This window comes from Dromaius novaehollandiae, chromosome 3, assembly GCF_036370855.1.
Source record: "Dromaius novaehollandiae isolate bDroNov1 chromosome 3, bDroNov1.hap1, whole genome shotgun sequence".
NCBI lineage: Eukaryota > Metazoa > Chordata > Aves > Casuariiformes > Dromaiidae > Dromaius > Dromaius novaehollandiae.
The window spans coordinates 39,839,249-39,859,870 of record NC_088100.1 but is presented as its reverse complement, the minus strand read 5'-3'; positions in this window follow the sequence as shown (position 1 = coordinate 39,859,870).

Genomic DNA, 20,622 nt, shown 5'->3' with positions numbered 1-20,622 from the left:
GACCCAGTACAGACCCCTGGGGGACACCGCTAGCTACAGGCCTCCAAGTAGACTTTGCATCACTGATCACAACCCTCTGAGCTCTGCCATTCAGCCAGTTCTCACTCCACCTCACTGTCCACTCATCTAGCCTGAACTTGCCTATGAGGATGTTATGGGAGACAGTGTTGAAAGCGTTCCTGAAGTCAAGGTAGACAACATCCAGTGCTCTCCCCTCATCTACCCAGCTAGTCATCCCATTGTAGAAGGCTATCAGGTTGGTTAAGCATGATTTCCCCTTGGTGAATCCATGCTGACTACCCCTCATCACCTTCTTTTCCTCCACATGCTTAGAGATGGCATCCAGAATGAGCTGTTTCACCACTTTTCCAGGGATGGAGGTGAGGCTGACTGGCCTGTAGCTTCCTGGGTCCTCCTTCTTGCCCTTTTTGAAGACTGGAGTGACACTGACTTTCTTGCAGGCCTCAGGCACCTCTCCTGTTCTCCATGACCTTTCAAAGATGATGGGGAGTGGCCTAGCAATAACATCCACCAGCTCCCTCAGCACTCGTGGGTGCATCCCATCAGGGCCCATGGATTTGTGGGTGTCAGGTTTGCCTAAATGATCTCTAAACCAATCCTCCTTGACCAAGGGAAAGTCTTCCGTTCTCCAGGTTTTCTCTCTTGTCTTCAGGATCTGAGATTCCTGAGGGCTGGCCTTAGCAGCAAAGACTGAAGCAAAGAAGACATTCAGTAACTCTGCCTTCTCTGTGTCCTTTGTCACCAGGGCATCCACCGCATTCAGCAGTGGGCCCACAATTTCCCTAGTCTTTCTTCTGCTACTGATGTATTTGAAGAAGCCCTTCTTGTTGTCCTTGACATCCCTTGCCAGGTCGAATTCCAAATGGGCCTTGGCCTTCCTCATCGCATCCCTGCATTCTCTGAGAACGTTCCTATATTCCTCCCAAGTGGCCTGTCCCTTCTTCCACATTCTGTATACTTCCTTCTTCTGTTTCAGTTTTGCCAGGAGCTCCTCGCTCATTCCTGCAGGTCTCCTGCCTCCTTTGCTTGACTTCTTACTCATAGGGATGCACAAATCTTGAGCTTGGAGGAAGTGATCCTTGAATATTAACCAGCTCTCTTGGACCCCGCCCTTCCTTCTAGGGCCCTATCCCATGGGATTCCCCCAAGTAGGTCCCTGAGGAGGCCAAAGTTTGCTCTCCTGAAGTCCAGGGCTGCAATCCTGCTTATTGCCCTGCTTTCTCCTCGCAGGATCCTGAACTCCACCATCTCATGGTCACTGTAGCCAAGGCTGTCCCCAACCTTCACACCTCCAACCAGTCCTTCTTTGTTTGTTAGTACAAGGTCCAGCAGCATAGCTCTCCTCATTGGCTCCTCCATCACCTGTGTCAGAAAGTTACCATCAATGCCCTGCAGGAACCTCCTGGACTGTTTGTGCCTAGCTGTGTTGTCTTTCCAGCAGATATCAGGGTGGTTGAAGCCCCCCATGAGAACCAGGGCCTGTGATTGTGAGGCTACTTCCAGCTGTCTGTAGAAGGCCTCATCGACTTCCTCTTCCTGATCAGGTGGCCTGTAGTAAACACCCACAACAGTGTCACCCATGCTAGCCTGCCCTTTAATCCTTACCTGTAAGCTCTGGACTTGCTCTTCATCCACCCCTAGAGCTCCATACTTTCCAGTTGCTCTCTCACATAAAGAGCTACTCCACCACCTCGCCTTCCTGGCCTGTCTTTCCTAAAAAACACGTAGCCATCCATGACAGCATTCCAGTCATGCGAGCTATCCCACCATGTCTCTGTAACTGTGAGATCATGGCCCTGCATACAGATCTCTAAATCTTCCTGTTTATTCCCCATGCTGCGTGCATTTGTGTACAAGCATTTCATCAATACATTTCATATAATCTCATTTTGTTTTTGAACACAGCAAGGCCAGTCTCTTTTGTGTTCAGGTGTGTACCATTTTTTATGCTGTTCTTTTTAACAACGAATAGTCAGAATTAGACTGGCAGAGTTGCAGTTTTGTATCATATTGGCAGAAGTGAATTGTTCATGAACTGTGGCCCTGTGGTGCAGCAGCTGCCATTTACACCAAGTCGTTCTGTGGCTGGTCAAAACACCACAGGCATTCAGTCTAAGTCACGTTTAAATCAAAAAATCTGTATCAAAATAATAGGAATAAGGGAGATCCAGACTCTTATTTTGGTAATTCTTCTGCATTCTGCTCTCTCTATTGTACATTTTTATACACAGATGTTCTGGGGAAAATCTTTGAAGAGAAGGTGCACAGCCAGTGACAGTTCGCTGTGTTTTCTGACACAACGATTGGCTGGCAGTGGATGAAAACAGCAAGTAACAAATGACAGGTTCAGAGCAAACAAAAGTCCTTTTCAAATTTGGTGGAAACTGCCTGACATAATCACAGGTTTGGGGGGAGGACTGACAGACAGGTGACTACATAGAAAAAGACATGGTTTTCCCTTGAGAAACAGAGCATGCTTTTGAAAGAAAATGGGAGCTCCCTTAGCCAAGGCTGGGTACTCCTGTCCCACAGGACGGCAGAAGAGAGAATATCTGAATGGGCATTGCTGCCCGTGGATGCTGACACAAACATGTTTTTTTCATGCTTGCAGTCTTTGAACTAAAAGCTCAGTTGTGGGGAAAGGGTCACATTTCTCCAAGCAAAAAGAGAGGGTATCTGTGCATTTTTGCCATCTAAAAGTTGCTAATAAGCAGGCAAGTCCTAATTGTGACTCCTTGTCATTCAGCAGGGTACACTCACAGCAAAGTCATGTATCTCTTGTCCACAAAATTGAAGAGACCATCGTGTTACTTTTCCCAACTCCACACACCATGGGCCAGTAATTACTGATAATCTGCAAACCAGCTGGCAGAGAGAGTCATCATCTAGGCAAGCCCTTCCCACCACTGGCTGCAAACCAACTATCAAAAGCCAGGCAGCTCTGTGCTTTACAGCCTTTCTGAAAGTCCAAGTTGAACTCGCTCAGCTTTTCCAGAAGTTACAGCACTAAGAGATGGTTTAGAACAATTTCTCATACATGGCTGAGTTGCTGGGCTGTCTCTGTGGGCAAGAACAGATGTTAAAGCTCCAGTACCTGGAGATCTTTTGGCATTTGTTGGCAATGGCACTGATGGGAAACATCAACTACAGTTTCAGCAGAAAGCTGAAACACCTTGCAAATGGGTCTTCTACAACACAGTTTGGTGTAGTACCATGAATAGTAATGAATCTGAAAATATCAAAACAGAAGGAAAAATAATAGCAGCCAGCATATCAGGTATTTCCATTCTAATTCTTGGAAATTCTAAATCAGTAAAACAATGCTTCTGATTTCAGATAATCATTGTGCTAGTGATGCCCAATTAGTGTAATAAATTGCCAGCAAAATAATTGAAAGCACCTGTACAATGATGCATTTGTCTTTCTGTCACAGACATTTCACTCACACTGATTACCAAAATCAAGACATAACACACGTATAATTCTCCTTGGAAATCAACTACTAATTTGCATAGGAAAGTCAAGCAAAAGAATATTTTTTATATGTGATGCAGGGATAAGAAAGGCACACAAAATGGTACAGGGCTGGGTAGGCTGTATAATGTAAAAATGAATGAGAGACAGGGTGAATTGAAGGAAGTGGAATGAACATTCGAGTCTGTGAATTAAGCTCAAGTTTGGCTCATGGGTCAGAGGGCTGTAAGGACAGGCTGTACCTGAGTCAGTTGAAGGATCAATAAAATACCACAGAATTGATCTCTGAAAGGTGTTCATGAACCTAGAAAGCTTGAGACAACAGAATAATGTTGAAGACCACTGTTAAGGTTGTGAAGCCAAGCAAAGAGAACTTAGGAACTGGCAAAATAAGGTCATCTGAATTTTTCCTATTTATGATATGTATACAATATATAATAATAATGCTTCAACAATGCTTTGTTATCTATTCACACACTAGTCTTCCACAGATTCTTTGCTCTCTTCATTATCAGTCAGACAGTTGCACAGGCACAGGCAACGTTGCCCATTGGGGCTCTACCTGCTCTGTTACAAAAGCCAGATGAAGGAGAGCACAGCAGTCTGAGAGAGCTGGCCACAAGAACTGCCCTTATCCCATCTCTTATGATGTTCCCAAGCCATGCAAAAAGAGTTATACACACCTCACTTGTCAGGGGCTGTCTCCAGTTGACTATTCCCCATTTAGGTGTCTAAAACTCAGGTGTCCAAGCCCAGGATAGACACTGAGGACCGCCTTCATAACTGAGAGAAACAGGTAGCTCCATAGTATCCACAGATACTCTAAAGCAAGCATCGTACATAGGTCACACAACATGCTCTGAAGGGGTCTGTTTCCCACTGTTGACTAAAATGGGAGACTAAGGCTATTTTTCTCTTGGCATGCACTTTGGCACACAACAGAAGAGCAAAGCAGCTGGTGCTGAGGTCCCAGCATGAACGCTACATGCAGTTTGGGGTTTTGCTTTGGACTAGATTCAGTCTGCCCCCCTTAAACCAGCTATCCCCACCATACACATGCTTCAAAGTTGCCTGAAGGATGAATTCAGATCATCATGCTTTCCTGGAGATAGAAGCCCATTTGGTGCACTTCTAGGAGAGACGCTTGGATTACGTTTTCTCCAACAGGAATCTAGTTGAGTAAGCTGAAACTACTCGGAGAGCAGAGCCATAAATGGACACGATGAGATTTGCTTCAAAACTGCACAGCTGCTCTGAACCTAAACGCTGCGGTATATGCATCAGGATAACTAGCTCAGACTTAGGTATTTAACTTTAGGATGAGTACGTTTGCTGAATCCCAGGCTCAGTGACACAGATCATAAAACGCAATCACTTTATTTTAACAAATTCAATCAAAACTATTTACATAATGCATATATCACAAATCCTTTTGAAATGCTATTTGTTCAACAGATCATAAAGTGTGCAGGGAACAAAGTGAAAATGTAGCAATGGTATTTTTCATTAGAAATGAATTAGCCACAGAGTATTGCTAATTAAGTCATAGATAATCATCATACAGCAACTTTTCTCACTGATATTAAAAGCATACTCCTAATTCATAGAGTTATAAATAACACCGTTTTAAGCAAAACTGGAAGGAAAGGCTCTTGGCTGAATGCAGAGTGCCATCAAATACAGATTCAATGCAATTTCTCTCTTTTCTGTAATGTAAAACCTCATCATGTAATGGAAATGCGCACAAATTGCTATCAGCCGTGATGGTAAAGTTCGTTTTCTCTACATCCACTGGAACTTCCCCAAGGAAATCCAGGCTCTGATAGCAAAAACCCCCTCCATTTTCAGCAGGGCCTAAATTTTCTCCTAAGAACTTTCCTCTTCCTAACAACTAATGTCTTTGAAATAGATTCCTTCAAACAGTGCTGCTCCAGCATCCTTCTTTGACTAAAAAAACTGTAAATTTCCTACTCACATTTTCAATTTTCAATTTCAAATTTTTCAGTTAAATAAAAATATTTGCAGTATTTGGCTGCTCATGTTAATGAGAAACATCAGGGACAACATAGAAAGCTTTTCTTTCCCCATTAGAGATACCAAAAGCATTTGATTCCTCAGCTGCCTGACCCTGTCACTTGGGCTGCATGTTCTTGGAGGATGAGTGAAAACTGCACTGGAAAGTCAAGGAAAGGAAACCAGACAAGTACTTATGAGTGAGAGGAGAAGGCCAGCCTAATCAATGGGCTATAGAAAAGGCTACGAGCAATGCTGTCAGAGGCTGCTGTGCCTCCAGCAGATGCAGGAGCTTTCTGGACAGGCTGAGAGAGGCGGTGGTTGAGCACACAGTGAGTTACACCAGTGGTTTGTATTGAAAATGGAAACCCAGAAAGGTGTCTTCTCTGGCCCTCATGGCCATGGTATGTGAGCATCTACTAGTAACAGCTGGCCATGCCCAGTGCTGCCTACTGGCCTGAAAAGTAACCCTTGTGCTGGCCCCTGCCCAGTCAAGGGCTGCTTGTCCTAGAAACGCCACTTTCCAAGAAAGCTGTGCCCAGCTCAGCATAGCCAAAGAAAGACATTTTAAGAGAATCAGGGTGACTCATGTTATTCTAAGAAAGTAGATTTGTTTTACAGCTCTGAAAGAAGCTCACACATTGAACAAGTCCCAACTGTCACATTTTTATCAACTATTTCTGCTGTCAAATAAAACTATCATTCCAATTCAGTTCCAAAATATGGACAGAAAGCCTGAAATCCTGACGGCATCTTTGTGCCTTCAGTGAGATTGTCTAGTGGTTTCCATTTTCCATTCTTTTTTTCCCTATTTTCCTTTTGTACTTGGCATTTTTGCCTTTTGAATTCAAAATTTTCATAAGGATTCTCATAACAATAACCTCTAAATAAACCCCAGGATTTACATCTGCCTTGCCACCAAGGAAGGCAGTAGGCACCGTCGCTCCAAACCCCTGAGCTCCTAGAAGATTTACTGGTATTTTTACTGAGACAGACCTCATGGGCTGCTCCTGTCCATTCACTATGGGTAGCTCAGGCTCAGGTTCCTAAAGTGTATTGACATTTTATTTCTTGTCTATTGTGCTTTTCATGAGCCATCGGTTTATACAAAGCTTCTTTCAATGAGAAGAAGGAAAGTTTTATAAATCTAGATCAATTTCGTGTTTTGGTTTACAAAGCTGTACAGGCACCACTAGGGCAGAGGAGTGAATTATAGCACAGAGGAAAGAAGAAGTGGTCAGGTGTGGAAGATGAGGAAATTCTTAAAATGCCTTTGCCCTCAAAGCCAGTGTCTTGTGAAGCTAGACCTCTAGCCCAACTATTTCATAAATCATGCTTAGCTGGAAAATGGGTGATTCCGTTTCAGACCTGAAGAAGGGTTTGTTTGCCCCAAAGCTTGTCTTTTCCCCAGCTACATCAGCTGGTCTAAGAACAGAGATTACTTCTCTCTCCAAACCTTGTTGCTGTTATTCAGAAAAGCAAGGAGGGAGACCTGGTGCACTTCAATAGCCTTTCATCTGGTTACCAACAGACCAGCACCATGTCATATCCATGTGGTGTCCACCCTGAGAGTCAAGTATGAATAATGCAATGGAAGAAGATTCCCTACAGCCTCCTCTCTAGGGCACACGGCAAAGCATTTGACTCTTCAAGATAAAGCCAAGTATTTTCTAAATGATATTAATATTTATTAAAACTTGCTTATATTAATCATGTCTCATAATGAATTTATATCCTTAAAGCCATCTGTTAAGCTGCTCTAGAGATACTTGAAGATAACTGGCTATCACAGACTTCTGGGTCCTAACTCTTACTGTGCTTCCTGTGTCCTCTATTAACACCGGGCAACTTATTTAAAACATCCAGCCTCTTCCCCCCAGATTATCACATGGAACAATAACAATTCTTACATGGATCCTGAGAGGACCAATCAACAGCTAAGTACTTTGATCTATTGCAAACAAGAACTTACATTAAAGTCTCAGTTAAAACTGAGACTACCTAGCACCCATATTAGGTGCAGACCCACTGATATATTTCTTGCCACTCTGCCATTGCTTAAGTCACCTAGAATGTGCAAGATACTTGAATGGAATTTACATTTGCTTTACATCAGTGGAGTGAGGTCTGGACACTTAAGCAGAAGAGGAAATCTGGTTTCTGGAAATCTGGAATCCACAGCCCACTAGCACCTTCAAGTTTTCTTCATTGCAGAGGCATCCACAACAGCACAAGGAGCTCTCGTGCCCCAGCAGAGAAGTGCTGAGGCAGAAGAGACTGCATTTTCTTTAGAGATCCCACCTCCCCCTTGCCCCATACCTTAACAATTTTTCTGAATCTAGATTTCCAAGAAAAAGCAGAGTCTGATTGCTAACACAACCCCCACTAAGGATATTCTCGATTGGCAAGGCATCTCTTTAAATAGATGTTTGCATCTTTAATCGTCATTCTCAGGAGAGTCTCAGGGTTTGTAGGTTGTTTACTTGATGCCTACTGAAAGCACTGGCATCAATGTAATAAAAAATCGAACTATTCCCCTTTTTAACTATAGAAAAGCATCTAAATCCTTCCTGACATTAGTTATTATTTTAAAGCTACTCTGGTATTTTTTTATTGCAGTCAAATCAGCATTTAGCTCAACGCGCTTACTAAATGACTGCTTTATCTCTACTGGAAAAGTTCAGCTCATTGACTCCTAACACACATTTGAGGTTTATCTCATATTTATTTAAAGAATAATACATGCTTCTGAAAATCAGATAGGACTTGATTTAGACTAGCAACTTCTAGCTAGGCTAATAAATATGGGAAGGCAAAGTAGCTGGGTAGGACAGAGAGGTGACAGCTTGGAGCAGACCAGAATGTGTACCTGAAGGTACAAGATGTGAAGGTGGAAAAGGAAACTGGTAGCTGGAAGTGCCCATTTAAAGCAATTAACTCAGCTGTGAATGTACAAGATAAGAGAAGCCCCAGGAGGTTGCCAGTTTCTAGATGAGGGAAAGCAAGGGTAGTCAGTGTGATAAGGAAAGCATAGTTCAGAAGCCTTAAGAGCGTAACAGGAATGAGATCACTGGACTGAGAAGAAGGATAAGAGGAGACAGGTGACAAAGGCAACCCAAAGTGCAAGTCTGTGTGTCAGACACACCAAGGAGGTCAGAACCAAAAGGGCAGTGTGTCACCTTTCATGCCAGATAAAACTACTTAACGTTACACTTTCCAAACATAAATGCTTGCCCACCTACAAACTGATTTAATTAAACTCATGCAAAACCTGGGAGAAAATGCTTATATCAACACTGGACTAGTTATAAGCATTTATTTTGCTCTCAAACAACATGGAAATGTCCCTACATTTCGCCAAAATTTGAATCAAGGTCTATGTCTGATCTGTAACTAACACTATGATTTTAAATTGATTTTTTCTTAAAAGGAGCTTACTTTCTGAATTGATTTTTTCTCTCTACATACATCCCAGATTCAGTTAGAACTATTGACTTCGGGAATCTCAGAGTAGCCAGCTAGAGAGTAAACTGCCTTCAGTCAGACCTGTGAAAATAGCTAATTTTCATTCTATCCCTGAATACATTTCCTTAGCTTTTAACTCAAACTTGTTTGATTTCTTTTCTTACCAAAACAAAAATGTGAGGCCAAAGTATGTTTCCAGTTTTTTTAAGACACAATAATGGAAACCAAAGCAAAAGTTGGACACTCTTCTTGAAACCAATGAAGTAGTCAGTGCACGTTTTTACGTGCTGACTTACCGGTTAATGCACTTACCCAAGATACAGAAGAGCCAGGCTCAACTCCCTGCTCCTGCCATGTGGTTTGAGTCCACACCCCCCATCAGACAGTGAGTGCCAGCATGTAGCAATGCCTTCTGGACTCCACGTCTCTCAGTCTTTTCTGATAATACTGAGTAAGTCATTTCAATAACCACTGGAGCAGCACCAACACCCTACTCATCCTCCCTTTCAGGAGCACACCCTAATCACTGTAAGTACTTTTCATTCTTCATCTCACACTTTCTTGCTGGTTCAGCTCCTGTTCTGTTATTGTGCAAGAATCAGGACAGACTGAGGGGAGTCTATGCTTGCATGACAGCAAAGTCCTGGTTCTGTGTTAAAATCCCACAAATAAAACAAAGGAATGAACCTCCATCTCCAACACTCGCAGGGAGTTCCTCAATAACCTCATGCCTGAGTAAAATCCCCGATCTAGCTCAAAAAACAACAACAACAAAGGTCACAGCACACATTGTATTCAGGTCCAACATTAAGATGTTTTGAACTGTAGTTTTGGTGAGTGAACTATTCCCCAAGGGAAAAGAAGAGATTCCTTCACTCTGCTTGCAAACACTAGCATGACAAAATGAAAACTGACTCCATTGCCTCCTTCCCCTCAAGTGCACTCAACCTACCCAAGGTAAATTTGCCCACAGCCGCACTGAGCCTGAGTCATTTCATTTCAAGTTAGCATAGCTGGTCCGCATTGCTCTGTGGGCAGTGCCATGACTGGGGAAATAGTGCAAGGGCCCAGAGCCCTTGAGCTTGAGCTCACCCTGATCCGAGGATCAGTGCCTGTGCACCTGCCCACGCCATGCTGGGAGACCAGCCTGGGGCCAGCAAAGCAGAGCAGGTCTGAGCACAGCGCCCTGCAGGTGCCCCTCCAGAGCTAGCTTAGGCAGGGAAGGCTGCAGCCCCCTCCCTTGCCCAGAACAGACATCCTTCTCCGGGGTTGTCATGCTGGGTGCTGTTTGGAAAGCGCAGGTGGATGGGGGGATTTCAGCTCGGGGGCACAGTGGAGAACTTAGAGGGACTTCTGTGCAATGCTTCAGTGTCACAAGCTAGAAGAATTATCTCCTTCTTTATCTGTTTTAAATATCTTTGGTGCAGTTTTGAACTTCCAGTTCCACCCCTGTTATACTGGGCTTGCACATCTGCAGAGCCCCTGACTCTGCACTGCTAGTAGGCAAAAAAGCCCGTGTCCCTTCCTGGTGCCGCTCCATGGAGTCACTGTGACTCAGCCAGGGAGGAGTTCAGCTCAGTATTGTTAATTTGCACATAGCACCGCAATTTTCACACCTTGCTTAAACACTAATATTTTTTTCCTAAATGGCAGCACTGAATCTTGTGCTCCAGCTTTGTTGTGAGAGATCTGCGCTCTGGTGGTGCTGGCAGAATGGCTCTTTCCATGTTTGGGTACTGTTGAAGGGAAGCTCGTGGGGCTACTCCTTTTCCTTGTTATTGCTACCAGGCAAAATCAGAAACAAAGAAAAGAACAAATTCAAGATTGTGTCTAGGAGAGCATTGCTCTGTTTGGGGGCATTCTTCATCAGTGGACTGTGCTCTGTGCTAGTCACATCAGCTATGACGGTTGACACTGCTGACATTTTTACATTAGGAAGAGCCATATGACAGCTGATGAACGGGGGTGAAACCAGCTGCCAGGATCCTTTTATTATTCACATTCAGATCGTCCTTTCGAAAAGTGTGTGACAGTAGTCACACTTATCAATTTACAGGGCATGAGGAGCAAAGCCATGAGAACAAGGAAAAGACGTAGCATTAAAGAAAAAACCCACAACACTATTTCAGAGTAGAATGCACATGTGAATGCCTTTACTTACAAATAGATTTATGTGGTCAGTTACTATAAATGCCTGGCTCATACAAGCACCTATATATATATTTTTTTCACATTATCCCAGAGGACAGATGAACACAGAATTCATCTTCAATTCTTCATTCCATGGACTAAGTTCTTAATTACATTATTAAGTACATTATACTGGCATTAAGGCCATTATATGCCACCCTGAGCATCTTAAAAACACACACACACACACACACCCTGAGATAGAAATAGATTACACTATCATCCAATTAAGGCTTCCATACTTACCACAAAGGATCCTAGTTTAATGTGGGTAGGCATCTAGTGACTGCCAGGACCACAGTCTATATTTTTAGAACGTGTTTCTTTTGCTGAGTTCACCACAATTACTGGTGCAAAGACTCAGGAGCCAAGGCAAACAGAACACAGAAGCATCTCAAATGTCCCTTGTTTATCAAGATTTAGCTCTAGTGATGGCCTTGCCTTTATGCATCACTCCCAGTCGATTTCATTATCACCTTGGGGAGCTGAGGTCTGTTCTTTATCTTAGTGCTTCAGCTCTCTGCACATTATTCTTCAGCAAACATTTAAATTCACCATAACTCCACAAGGACTTATTTTTTTTATTCCAGTAGACTCCTTTGCTTAGCTGTGGCTTACTTTGCCTCTGTGCAATCATTTACTCAGGTTTCAAATGCCATTTTGGTGTTCCTAGACTGAATTTGAAACTATTTCAGGAGACAGTAAAAATGAGTTAGAGAAATATTTTCCTGCCATCTCTCATTCCACTAGTCTTTCTTCCATCAGTTCTCCAGTCTAGTTTTTTTTGCTTCCTAACATGATATTCTGCATTTTGATCTCTAACTTGTTCATATTCCTGTTTAGGTGATAACTGTGTGTTCTGACTGTAAGCAACATTTTATATTTTGTGCTTCATTCATCTCTTAGAGCTAAACCATTGCACAAATTCCCTGCTAGCATAACCCTGTGGAAGTCAGTGAGACACTGCCAATTCTTGCCAGAAAACCTTCTCACGTAGTATATCTACCACTTTATCAGCACTGTTTTTATATAACTATATAAGTCTGCTTATATGCAAATACAATATATATAATATAATATATAATGTATTTATATATACTTATATATTTATATATAAAAGTCTGTTTTTATATAACTTACACTTTAAAATGTATATACAATTTGCTTATTTATTATGACTATTTAAAACCCTGGATTCTTCAATTTGGACAATATCAATAAGCAATTTAACAACACAGAGAAATTAATAACACTCTCTACTGAGCTCTGTTGTCAGGCCACAGACCTCTAGATCTCGACAGATTGCCTGACACAGTCACAAAATCCATTATTTATCTGGAGATAATTTCTTTTTGCTCAATATGATGGAATTCCCAGAAATAATTCAGCTAGAAGAAAAGTTACCTTGTCAAAAGTCAGAATCCTAGCAGTTCAGAAGAAAATTTGTCAGATCAGTACTATTGGATAGGAAGAAAGGGTATTTCAAGAAGTAATGCTCATCTGGAATAAGTCATGGACTCAAATCACTAACATGAAGTGGAACATTTATCAGCTGTGCTTATCATGGGACAGATTGGTAGGGCATTAAATTATACTAAGTTTCATTACAGCTCAAATCATGATCACATGTCTGTTTTTTCCAAAAGAATGAGGAAACTTTATCCTAATCCACTCTGTTTCTATGAGGTGCTTAATTGTTTGTTTAGTCATTTCTGTGCAAATAAACTAAATGTTTTAACAAATATCAGAAGAGAAATGCTTTATTACTGAGTGCAAATACATTATATACTGTCAAGCTTTGCACACACAGCCACAATGATAAATCTTGCAAATTTTTTTTCCTACCAGTCCTAAGCAAATTCCAGCTTTCTGGCAAAACAAAATTAATGGACCAAAACATAGCATAAGCGACCTCCTGTTTCAGTGGTAATAGATATTGTTTAGCAGGAGATTCTTTCAAGTGTTTACTAATGACATTCTACAGTATGTTCCTTCACATAACTTACAAGATTAAGAAAAACAGTTCTAGGCTCACTAGTTAAGTGATCAAAATAAGGTATTTACATAGGTCTGGAACTTATTGAATCTGGCAGCTCAGCCAACTCTGCAGAAAAAAGTGATTCACTGACAACCCATGGCAGTTTATCACGTCACTGGTACTGACATTGCAGTAATATCTGCTCAAGAATAGATGGCTGCTGTAGTATTTGCATTCAGAAGCAACTGCATTTACAGATCGTGTTTTTTTGTTGCTGTTGTTGTTTTTCTTTTTTTAAAGACAAGCACTGGCTCATTAAAAAAGTTAAAGTAGTACAAGAAAGAAAGCTGGAAAGTGAATGTAGGGATGCTACAAAGCTCACTGTGTTTTGCTTTACATGCCCAGCTGCAAACACTGACATTTTGTACAGTACAGAAAAGGTGCAGCCATATCTGGATGGAGAGTGGCATCTGCCCTGCAGAAGAGTCACAGAAAATTAACTGAATTCCCCCCATTCCTAGTGAGAACCCCCAAAATCTTGCATGCTGAGCTAAGCATAAAGTTTAAGATAGATTTGCTGGGACCAGTCTCAGCCTTGTTGGGTTGGACAGGGATTTATTACAGTCTTTTCAGTAACCTGGAGGATATGATCACCCTGGGGACAGAAAGACTCCCAAATGCTATCCCTAACTGACCTGCTGGCTCATAGGTCAGTCTTGAGCAAATATCACAGATTATCTATACCAAAGGACATCCTTTTGAAAAACTGCCCTTTTCCTGTTTCACAACACCCTGGTGTTTGATATACACTGATGCCTTCTACTAAAACCTTCTATTTGTGATCACAGTGGTCCAATGTTTTACTGGAAACCAGAGCAGTTTCTACACTGCCTCTCACAAGCTGTATGAAAGCAGCAGTGGCAACTCATAAATCCAGTAGCAGAGGACCTGCAGATTTACCTCCAGCCTTACCCCCTTGCAGCAGCAGCCCAAATACAGCTGTCCTGAGCACAGCTGGGCTTCCCAACCCAGCCAGCAGCACATACTTCTGCTACACCAGTATATCAAGAGGTTAAGCATGTGATTGAATTTAAGCTTGTAGCTTCTTAATTACTCATGGAAAATCCAACTCAGCTGCTGAAGAGATAATGTTTGAGTGGGGGAAGGAGGATAGAAGGGGCAGAAATAGAACATGCTTTTCACCTTTCACCACAGAAAGACAGAAAAAGCAGTTCTGATTAATACATTTTAACAGATATTCCTTTGGGCCTGAAATAACCTTTGGGAGGTCACTTCTGCTTCCAAGATATTCATTCCTTCAGGAAAACAATTGAACATTTTGAGTAATTGCGCACCTACAAATAACATTGCTGGTGCAACCTAAATGGTTTGCAAACACTTATTACTTTTTTGGAATTATTAGTCATCTTCAGATAGCCCAGCACATTGATTCATTTCATTTTTGACTCCTTAGATGTGAAAGACCTACCTAAAATTCAGTCACTCAGTAATGAAGAAAGATTAGAAAGAGGTAAAAGCATTTGGGGCCAAGTTCTGCTCCAGGTTAGCATTACTGCCTCACTGGTAAGAGACAGTGTTGGACTTCCACCACTCTGCAGTGAGCCCAGCATTTGTAGCAAAAAATGAAGTACAAATAAAGTATGTTCCCACTTTTAACAAATACCTAACTGCAGCTATGCTGAACTTTGCCAACGGCTTCCTTTAGTGAAATATTTTTTTTTTATTCCACCTTCCAGCAGCAGCTGGGGTCTCTAAATCCCACAGTGCTGTAAAAACAAGACTTCTGGAGTTAATATCACAATATCATCTCCTTGTAGGATGGTAATGTTCCCAGAGAAAATACTTTCTTCTTTCCTTTTTGATGCCTTCCAATCTGCCTTTCCTTCTTCACTGAAATCAAGACAACAGTTTTCTTTGTCATTCAGCTATGAGAGCTTAGACCAATGTTATTATTTAAACAGTAATTTTCCATACTTTTATTTGTATGCCTGGGAGCCCTTCCCTTAAAAAAAGTTCAAAAAATGATGCCATTCTTCATATGCCTGTACAAATTGTATTATTTTTAGGCCAGTGTGTCCAAAGATTACATGTTTTTTTTCCCCTGGCTCTTTGTCAGGCCACTTCTCTTGGAATGAAAGATTCTTTCTTCTGTGGTTAGTCTAAAATGAAAATCAGTTTTTCAGTAATTACTTTTATTCTCCTTTTTCTTAAAACAAAAACAAGAAATATGTAGTGAAACTGCTAGGCAGCAAAAAGAAAGCCCATAAAAAGATGCGCTTTCACACAGGTGCAATTAGAGTGGGTATCTCTCTACAACTCTGGAGCCAAGAACCTAGAAATATGCCAGACTGAACTGGATAATATGAATATCCAGTTGTGTAATTCTAAAGAAATCTAAAAGATACTGGGAGTTAGGAGAGCGGGACTGGAAAAGTACAGTCTCCAGGTCAGTCTAACTGGGGTAGAGGAAAAGAGGACAACTAAGACGAAACCTACCTTCTGAACAAATCATTCCTAACTTGCCTACAGGAAGGTACCTCATACCTTGCTCTGAAGCATGTGCTGCCTGCCACTGCTGGAGAAAAGGTCCTGGACTAGGACACAGCACTGGTCTGATAGGAAATTCCTGTACTCCTGTTTTCTAAGACACCTTTGGGGCAGTGTCAGAACCCCCCTACTACTTACCTCCTCCTTTGTACCAAGCCCTTTCCTCCCTCTTTCTCTCTCTCTCAGATCTTCCAGGTTATTTCTCAGTCTTCCTCAGCCCTAACGTTTTGTTCCCCGGACCAGCAGGTTCCTGGTGAAAGAAGGCTCCATTCCTGAACTGTAATCATGTTACATCTAGTTTCTCCACCTAACTTGGGTCCCAGCCTCATTCCCAGGAGGTAGAAAATCAGGTGTAAGCACAGCTCTGCCTTCTCCCCCAGGCACAGTCCCATGTTTGCCTATCCTCAGGGTGAGGACTGGAACTTGTCTTCAAAAAAAAAAAAAAAAAAAAAAAAAAGCTTAAAGCCAAAGCTGAATATCCCATCTGGTGCCTGGTGTGACCAGGGCACCTTGCAGGGTGTGTTGGTCCCAGCAATGGAGAGAGTAAGTGAAGGACAGAACAAAAGTGGGGGGAAATAGGAGATGCTGAGGAGAAAAACAGAACTTGCAGTGAAAGAAAACAAAAGAAGAAAGGACAGAAGGAAAAGAAGAAGGGAAAAGAGAGCACAGAGGAAATCTGCTAAAAAGAGAAAGCAAGAATGCAGAATAGGTGGTCTGTAGCCATGGGAGAGAGGGAAACGACTTCCAGACACCCCTCACTCATTTCTAGGGCAGCAAAATCTGCAAATGTTAAAGTTAGTTTCTGGATTACCAAGTGCTTTTTGCCTTGGAGGTTTTATTTTTGCCTAGAATTGAAAAATCACTGCCTTGACAATTCTATTTAGATGTGGTTCCTGCTTAATTAGACACATGTGGGTGCGTACATATGAAACTATGTGCCAGCAAAAGCAGGAAAAATTATTCACTTACTCTTGGAAAAAATGACTTATTTTAATCTCCTTTCTTGGAAGTAGTGAGAAACATCCTGACTCACATGCCTTCCTCCCTTGGGTATGTCCCAATGGGTATGTCCCCAAGCTGTCAGATTTCCTATAGCCAGAAAGAGCCTACTGAGCATGCTGATCTGAATGAAGTGACATTTGTGGACTACTGCACACTGTAACCGAGCCTTTCCTTGGAAGTCCTATGAGAATTTATAACTTGATGTCTACACATGTGCAGGCAAACCAGAAAAAGAAGCAGACAGTGATTGTTCATACAGAATATACTTTCACATCCATGGCAATTTAATATGACTGTTGTTCTAATACCTTCCTGAGTCCCTATTTAGGATAAAATTAATGAGCATGCTCCCTGCCTCATATGAGAGATGCTCCAGTGCCTTAATCATATTTGTGACCCTTTACTGGACTTGCTTCAGTATGTCCATGCTCTCTTGTACTGGGGAACCCAGCACTGGACCCAGCACTCTAGATGTGGCCTCACCAGTGTTGAGGATAGAGGAAGGATCACCTCCCTTGGCCTGCTGGCAATGCTCTTCCTGATGCACCCCAGGATGCCATTTTTCTTCTTTGCCACAGTGGGCAATTGTGCACAGAGAGCATATTGCTGGCTCATGTTCAGCTTGTTGTCCACTAGGACATTCTTGGTAAAGCTGCTTTCCCACTGCTCAACCCGCAGCTTGTATTGGTGCCTGGAGTTTTTCCTCCACAGGTGCAGGACTTTGCATTTAGCTTTCCTGAACTTCATGAGGTTCCCATCTGCCCATTTCTCCAGCCTGTCGAGATCCCTCTGAATGGCAGTGCCACTCTCTGGTGTATCAGCCACTCCTTCCCGTTCTGTATCATCTGCAAACTTGCTGAGGGTGCAGTCTTTCCCATCACTCAGGGCATTAATGGACATGTTAAATAGTATTGGCCACCCGTTTCAACCCTGAGGCACGCCACTAGTGACTGGCCTTTAGTTGGACTTTGTGCTACTGATCATAACCCTCTGATCCCAGCAGTTCAGCCAGTTTTCAGTCCACCTCACTGTCCACTTACCTATCCTATATTTCGTCAGCCAGTCTATGAGGATATTATGGGGGACAGTGCTGAAAGCTTTGCTGAAATCAAAATAAACAACATTCCCTGCTCTCCCCTCATCCACAAAACTGGTCATCTCACTGTAGAAGGCTACACAATTTCTCCTCCATAAGCCCATGCTGACTACTCTCAGTCACCTTCTTGTCCTCAATATGTTTAGAAATGATCTCCAGGAGAATTTGCTTCATCACTTTCCCAGGGATTGAGGTGAGGCTGACTGGCCTGTAGTTCCCCAGGTCACCCTTCTTGCTAGATCATCCTTCCTGCTCTTCTTGAAGACAGGAATGACATTTACTTTCCTCCGGTCCCCAGGAACCTTCTCCAATTCCTATGACCTTTCAAAGATGATGAAGAGTGGCATTGCAACGACATCAGCCAGCTTCCTCAGCACTTGTGGATGCCTACCATAAGGATTTGTTTATGTCCACCTTGCTTAAATGTTCCCTAACCTGATCCTCCTCCAATGAGAGTAAGTCTTCATTGCTTCAGACTTCATCTCTGGTTTCAGGGACCTGCAATTTCTGAAGGCCAGTCTTACCAGTAAACACTGAAGTGAAGAAGGTATTTCCATGCTGGTATTTCCAGCTTTTTTCATGTCCTTTGTCACCAGGACCCCTGCAACAGCAAGCCCACATTTTCCCTAGTCTTTCTTTGGCTGTTTATGTAACTGTAGAAGCCTTTCTTGTTGCCCTTCACATATCTCACCAGATTCAATTCCAGATGGGCTCTGGCTTTTCTAATCCCGTCTCTGCACACTCAGGCAGTGTCTCTGTATTCCTCCTGGGTCACCTGTCCTCGCTTCCACCTCTTGCATGCTTTCTCCTTTTGTTTGGGTTTAGTCAGGAGCTCCTTGTTCATCCAGTGCAAGCCTCCTGCTGCCTTTGTTTGATTTCCTGTTCGTGGGGATGAACCATTCTTGAACTCGGAGGAGGTGATCCTTGAATATCGACCAGCTCTTCTGGAACCCTCTTCTCTCCAAAATGGTCTGCCATGAGCTTCTTCCAAGCAGATTCCTGAACACACCAAAGTCTGCTCTCCTGAAGCCCATGGCTGTGATCCTGCTGTTGGCCTTGTTCCCTCCCCTCAGGATCCCGAACTCCACCATCTCATGGTCACTGTAGCCAAGGCTGCCCCTGACCTTCACATGGCCATTACTGTTTTGGAAAGGAATTAACTTTCCCTTATTCAAGCTGCCAACCCAGACTCTGAGCTCAGTGAACTCCTTGAAACAAATTACAGCCCCAAATCTTCATGCCTCAGTAAAAAGTTTTGATATAGGAATCCCTGAGAATTGCATATCCCCATTGTCATTTCGAGTCAGGCAGGGCTGCTCTGTGCTCATGACTATTCCTGTTTAAATCACCAGACCATGAGCTGACTCCTGTCTGTGATTGAACTGTATCTCCTGGGTAGGAGCAGAAAAAGTTGTCTTCCTCAAGCATTTCAAGTGCTCCTAGAAATTCTCAGTCACAGCTTTCTGCAAGCATTAAGGAAATATCCACTTTTGAAGAGAGCAATAGTGATCACAGAGCTGAAATCTGAAAAAATTTTTTACACCTGAAAAAAACCGAGGCATGTATTTTTAAAATACTCCTTTCTCAATGTCTAATTCTAGCGTCTCTGCATTCTTAAGTACATATTATAATGAAAAGCTTTTGTGTCTTGGTACTGGGTGTTGCACCACAACAGACTCAGAAGATCCAACAAGGGGCCATCACTTCCTAAATTCAGATATGTCAATAGGCTGCAGCAAGTAAAATGGCTTCAACACAACTCCTAATTTCACTCCGTTGTCCTAAGCTTTAGTAGGCCTTTTCAAGATATAAGGCCAAAAGAATACTTATTCAAGGAGGTAAAAAAGGCCAGGTATATGAAGGATGAGTAACATCCACCATGATAGGAAAAAATAGGCAATGTGAAAATAAAGTGTTTTTCCCCAACCACTATTATCGTGATATTTCTGTAGATTCTTCATTGCTCCAGAAAATATCTGTCTTGTCATACACAGCAATATATTTTTCTAAAGAGAAAAGCACAATGTTCCTACAGGCTATACACCTTGTGGTCTTGTGACAAATCACCTATAATAACACCCTTAATAGTACTTTGCATTTGGTAATATGATCACCTTTCCTTGGGTCAGCACGTATGAAATGCAGTTTACCAGACACTATTCGAAGTATGGCAAAGTTGTAGGCATATATATGCATGACAAATACGGATTACACAGAGCTATCTGAAATCATGGGCAAAAACACCCCTGTCTCTTTATTGTTCCTGCTGTGAAATATAATTCAGTACCAAAAACTGTCTCAAATAGCCTGCAATAGATTTCTGTGCTTAGAGATATGCAAGGAAATTCTCTCTTCAGTAGTTTCAACACATTTTCCCAAATTGTTTTAACAACTTTTTCTAATATGAAGTACCCTCTATGACAACCAATTTATTTGGTTAAAAAGAAAAAGCTAGTTCTTTAGGAATAGTATTTTAAATAGGTCTTTCTTAAGCTGAGTGGACAAAAAAGTCACCTTGCAGAGAGGCTTATGGTATATAACAGTTCACTGCAGACCAGCAGTGACACCAACAGCAAAGGAGCTGATCTCTGCTAGATTCCTTTGATCTCAGTGATTACTGGATAGCAAATACTGTAGCTCCATATTAGTCCAGTGCACAGAGATATTTGGGGCCTCGTGCCCCCAAAGCAGAAGCCCCTTCCTCCTGAGCTAGAGTTAAATCTTTGTGAAACTTCAGCATAAGAGATCTGAGCAGAAAAAAAAGGGGACAGAAAGGAGCCATTTCTCTCCCACTGAAAGATCTTCCTTGGCTGTT